Source organism: Pygoscelis adeliae, unplaced genomic scaffold (genome assembly GCF_000699105.1).
Source record: "Pygoscelis adeliae isolate BGI_AS28 unplaced genomic scaffold, ASM69910v1 Scaffold156, whole genome shotgun sequence".
Lineage (NCBI taxonomy): Eukaryota > Metazoa > Chordata > Aves > Sphenisciformes > Spheniscidae > Pygoscelis > Pygoscelis adeliae.
The window spans coordinates 2,810,558-2,816,639 of record NW_008825016.1 but is presented as its reverse complement, the minus strand read 5'-3'; positions in this window follow the sequence as shown (position 1 = coordinate 2,816,639).

Here is a 6,082-nt window from a genome sequence, read left to right as displayed (position 1 = left end):
ATTCGAGGTGTGGCCTCACCAGTGCCGAGTACAGGGGCACGATCACTTCCCTACTCCTGCTGGCCACACTATTTCTGATACAGGCCAGGATGCCATTGGCCTTCTTGGCCTCCTGGGCACACTGCCGGCTCATGTTCAGCCGGCTGTCGACCAACACCCCCAGGTCCTTTTCCGCCAGGCAGCTTTCCAGCCACTCTTCCCCAAGCCTGTAGCGCTGCATGGGGTTGTTGTGGCCGAAGTGCAGGACCCGGCACTTGGCCTTGTTGAATCTCATACAGTTGGCCTCGGCCCATCGATCCAGCCTGTCCAGGTCCCTCTGCAGAGCCTTCCTACCCTCAGCAGATCAACACTCCCGCCCAACTTGGTGTCGTCTGCAAACTTACTGAGGGTGCTGGTAAACTTCAGCTACATGGCTGTGCCACCCATTCAAGGAATGCAATGTCATGTCTTAAAAAATAAGAACAGACTTTTTTATCAATTAATTGAAAAACAACTTACCAAAGGGAAAACATAACTTGCTATTCAGTCTGTGGTGAAATACCATGTAATTTAACCACTACAAGTCTGCTTACATCCATTAAATGTGAGGCATTCTGCTGCTTTTGGTATTCTTTGAACCACGCAGTGGCTGGAGTTGGGCCAATGGAGGTGACAGTCACTGTTTTCATCCCAGGGAGTCACCGTGAGTCCATGCCGACAATAAAGCTAGTTGCACATTATCGGAATGATAAAAGTTGGATTGCTGTCGCGTAAACTCCTGGCAGCCAGTAATGGTGCAGCTTATCCTGTGTGTTACACCACCTCCTGGCAGGCAGTGTTGAGGGGATAATTACTATATGTCACAATATGCAAGTAACACCTCTCAGAAAACTCGGAACAATGAGCTACACTAGGGGATAAACTGAATGCTGGGATGCCTGAACGAACCAACTAATTGATGCTTTTCAAATCCATCAACTTTGCTTTTACTCTGTTTTTTTTTCATTTAAAAACCCAACAAAACATGATCACTGTATTCCATATGATAAAATGCTCAGTAAACATCATTGTCTATGACGTTCTTGTCTCATTGCATACAAACTAGTATCTCAGTAGGAGGTTGAAACCCATGAACTATATTGTGTCGGTTACAGAGAACATCTGTACTCCCTATTCTTTAGCAGTGACAGCTCTAGAAGGTGTGACATTACCTTTCTGATAGTATCTCAAGGAACCTTGGAAGCAACTCATTTTCAGGCTTATTCCCAAAATTGGACTGCCCCTTTCTGAACAACGTGCCTTTGAAGGAGGTATCTTTTATCTTTTTATTCATAGAAGTCAGCTGTGTTTCACTTGAGCACCTCTGAGGGGCATAGTTTTCTGACAGGTCAAACTTCATACAGGCATTTTGGTCTGTTTATCTGCATTATTAGCTCGCCTGTTGTGATCTGGCTGTAAGACATGTTTCAGAATGCTTGCTCCAACTTGCTGTCTTGACTGCAGCATGAACCCATTGAAGAACAGCTAGATAAGCGAGGGAGGAGCCAGTCTTTTGCTATAATCACACCTGCCACCTTATTCTGCAGGAAACTGCACTTGCAGTGATGATTAAGTAGTGGCTTACTGTGGGACTGCTTCATCAATCAGTATGAACAGTCCACTAACACTTGTGGTTTGGTTGGATTTCTATTCTAGCTTTCCTAGCATCTTGATCTTTCCAGGGTGACACATGGGTAATTTGATCGTTTCATCAGAATAGCATGGATTAATCTGCTGCACCCCAAAACCTACCAATGTCCACTCCATACATGTATCTTTCCTTATTCTTAATGTTTAGATTCTACTTTCTTACAATGGTAAGTTACTACAGATAGAGCACTTCAAAGAAATTACTGCACTTTTGTGGAAGTTAAGTACAGCCTGACCCCTGAGCTTCATGCCTTGATACCCAAGGCAAGTTAGAAGTGCATGCCCTGTGATTTCTTTTTCCTAAAAATATGCTAATGTTCAAGTAAATGCTTATTAAGTTTGATGGAAATGCTAACTGAATATAATAAAGTGACACAGAGCTAACTGTAATGCAGTAACACTGGGTTTTTTTCCCCTGGAGCCAGAGTAGTCACCAGAGAACTGGCAGCATAAGTAAGTTGTTTACAAATCACAGGCGGAGGCATTGCTGGTGTGATTGCTGAATTCTTAAAAATTATAGAAGTAAAGAAAGGGGTCCAGGGGAAGGAAGGGGGAGAGACAAGGAATGATGAAACACAGCAAGGAAGGAGAAAGAAACAGCTAGAAAGATGTACCATACCAGATGCAAAGGTGGAACTGCTGCTTTTTCCTAATAGTCACTTAATCGGTTTTAGCTGTTTGTTTTCTTATTTTTTTCTGCACATTTGGAGAGGAACCCAACTCATCTGTTGGTGGTCATCTTGCTGCTGTCAGGTTTAGTGTGGTGGTATGTGACCTTAAAATGAAGAACTACGGTAGAGTTATGAACGGTAATTAACTTCTGCTGAGGCTCAGCTTCTTTGTAAACACATGAATCCCACAAATTAAACTGAGAAAAGACTAATGCCATCAGAGTTGCGGGGTTACATTGCTACACTCTGAACAACCTCCCCCATGTGCTTATAGTCATCTATATGATAACTGAAATAAGGAAACCCATTCCCTCTGGTGACCTGTTTCTGTGCATAGACAAATACGAATTGAATACCCTCTTGGTTACAGGGTGCTGACGGATAAGGGATTATTACTGTAGCAACAACTCCATATATGCTTGTCAGAGGACTCCAGGAACCCCAAGGGGTTCAGGAGGGCAGGCAATAGACATCACAGCTGCCTTGATTTTATGGAAGCAGCCAGAGGCAAAGATCGCTACCGGCGCTGACTCCAGACTGTGTCAGCTGCTGTTAATTGTCTCAGTCCCAGACAGGCGTCTGACTGCAACTGAGATTCCTGATTAAAATATTTTGCTGGCCCACCTTCTAAACAGTGGGGTTTTTCCACCCTCAGTCCTGGAGTGCTGATGCATGTGGTGTACTGGCTACATCCTGCACTGTTGCTACCATGTGCAGCAGGTATGTCTCCTGTGCAGGTGAAGACCTCGAAGGGAGGAAAATGGGGGATTCTGGATTGTTTTCTATAAAACTGGAAGACTTTTTTTTTTTTTTTTTGTCTTTTAAGCATAGTTTAGTCATTATTATAGCAGTTCAAGGAAGCGTAACATGAACATGCCTCAAGAAGCTAGAGTTCATGACTTGTGAGTTGTCTGATGTTTGCAGACTAGGTGGTATTCCTGATCCAAAGTATCTACACCTTGGATTAAGACAGGGACAGTAGGAAGAAATTTTGGCAAGTTAAGGCAAGAAACATGACATGTGTCTCTTGTGCAAGCTGAAAGTGCCTGAGGTCTACCCCTAAGCCCAGCCTTGCTGCCCATGAGGCATGTGAACCAGGAGGCTCATATAAGGTGCTATATCCTCAGCACAAGGAGGACAGATGTATGGGCAGATGACCAGGAAGGAAAGGTGGGGAAAGTTCTGCTCTGGGCCTGTTTCTGAGCCTGCTCTCTCAGAAAAGAGGACGGGAGGATTTGCTGAAGCTTCCTACTGGATCAAGCAACATTATTTTTCTCCCCTAGCAATATTCCTCTCTGGAGGTGTTGGGTTGTTTTTCAGTTACTTTCAGTGCTTGTTTTCTTCTATACAAATGGAATTATAAGCTATCTGATGGACCTAATTTAGACTTTACAAATGCATGGGGCTAAATGTAGCTATCAGGCCATTAGGCATTGTAATGAGCAGCTGGAGCATCCCAAGAACAGTAGAGATGAGATGAGAAGAAAACAAATCAATAAGCTGTTACTAAAATGATACTAATGAAGTTCTTCCATGGTGGAAGAGCAGGGAAAGCAGAAACAAAAGAGCTTATACTAATGTCTGAGAAATATTACCTTCTTTTCATTGATATACAGTTCAGATAATCCTTAATCATTTAGAAGTACTCTTTTTAGGTAAGTCCTCATGAAATATGCTCTCTCATATAAAGTGAACAAAGTGATAGATCAAAGCTGCAGGGATCATAAACTGGGGATAGTTATTTTCTTAGAGGAAACAGAAATATTTCTTTACCCATACTTCAATGTAACCAGCATGGCTGCTGAATTTCAAAGGGATTGGCTGTGCACATGAAAGCACAAAATTAACAACGCTACTATGTTTTCAATGCACAGTGGTTTAAGACAGCACTGTTGCTTTCAGTGGGATTTATCACTGCAGGAAAAAAAGACAAATGGTGATATTTATCTTGCACATGCTCTTCCCTGGCCTTAAACAGAGCTACTAAAACCCATACAGTATACAAAAGGGGTGGCATATGTGAAGTTAATTCCTCCTACCTAAAAGAAACTTAAGAAGAGTTTCCTATGGCAATGTGAGGAACAAGAAGAGCAAAGAACTTCAGTGAATAGCAACAAAATGGATCCTGCCCCTATTTCCTATTCCCATTTCATTACGTCAGAATTGTTTAGGGCTTTGCAGTGTGATTGATGGATCCTGACTGACAGAGGGAGCAGCAAATTTACCAGTCCCTACAGTAACATTTTACTTCATGAGGAGAAATGGTCTATTGCCCCTGTAATATGGGATGAGTGATTCCAGATAATTTTGAAATAACTCCCATTTTGCTGCAAGTTCAAAGCATAACAATGAGAAGTATTTTGACACTTGAAAAAATGTGTTTATTTAGTCATAGTCAATATGCTGTTCTGCCTACCCAGTTTCTTCTTGTATTTTCAGTTCTTCACACATGGACTCTGGATCAGCCCCCAAGGATTAAAAGAAAGACTCCAGCTGACTGTGATGGGTTTGTGCCAATACATTTCTGCCCCAATTCTGCTATGACGAAAGTACATTAATAAATGTAGAAATGTGATCTTATTGTGTTCTTTTTTTGCTGTGGGTTATGAGCTGTCTATCCTTGGCTATGTGTGTAACGCATGTTTAGGGAAAACAGTTCTTCCAGATGTTTCTTACAGAGTTTCACTTAGGCTGAGACCAAGAACACTGCACAAGGAAATCCAAAGCCTTATTTTCATGAGGTTATTTTTGCAGTATGATACCGTTGGCTATCTTCCCTTGTGAATTACTCAGGGTCTTTTTGCTTGAGGGTGGGTCACTGTCTTGCATTCTGCTAACACTCACACACACGCACAGCCCCCAACTTCAGCAGCTCTTGGGCTTTTTATCTACCGAGCCCTCCTCAGTACTATCTTTCAGTCTACCTCTGGCTAAAACACAGGTTCTTACGAGCCCTCCCTTCCCCCAGATTCCCATACCACCTGCCCTGTTGCTACAGCTTCTGTTGTCCAAAATGATCTTCCCATCAGTTGCTATTAATGAAATACTGGAGGTGCTCTGATATGGGCATGCTGGAAGAACCTTTTAATTACCAGATAAACATCCTGCTGCTGGATGAGGGCTCTTGTTAGACAGCTCACACTGTTTTTCAGGCAATGAGAGCTGCAGTGTGGTAAGTGGTGGGTATAAGGGATGGGAACAAAATCTTTCCAGTTTTTTATCTTTTTCTTGGTTTGCAGCCAATTAGGTATTGATTTTACCCAAGACAGAACTAGAAATTACCGAGGGTGGTTTGAGTTGCGACTGTGTTTTGGTAGCAGTTGTTTGGTTTTATGTGTACGTAATGCAATAACAGAACCGATTGGATTGAGAAACCAGAACTTCTGTTGTGATGGAATTTTTAATTCTTCTACAATTTCTTTCTTACCTCGGACAAAACCAAAACAAATTATCAAAAAATTCCAGACAAAACCTTGGACTGTCAAAATATCCAATTACAGGTAGATGTCTTCAGGGAATTGAAGTTCAGCTTCATTCTCCCTGTTCCCCGATAAACTAGATCTCTGGGCTGGACAACACTTCACTGCATGTCCTCCCCTAGCTGAGCCACCACTGTTACTGCACTGATGCATGGGGGATGCATTCTGGTAAGGGAGCTTGATCTCCCTGGGTGAAGGACAGTGTTTTTCATTGAAGATATATTTTACAGGAATCAAGGTGTAGAGGCTTAGGCATGGAGATCT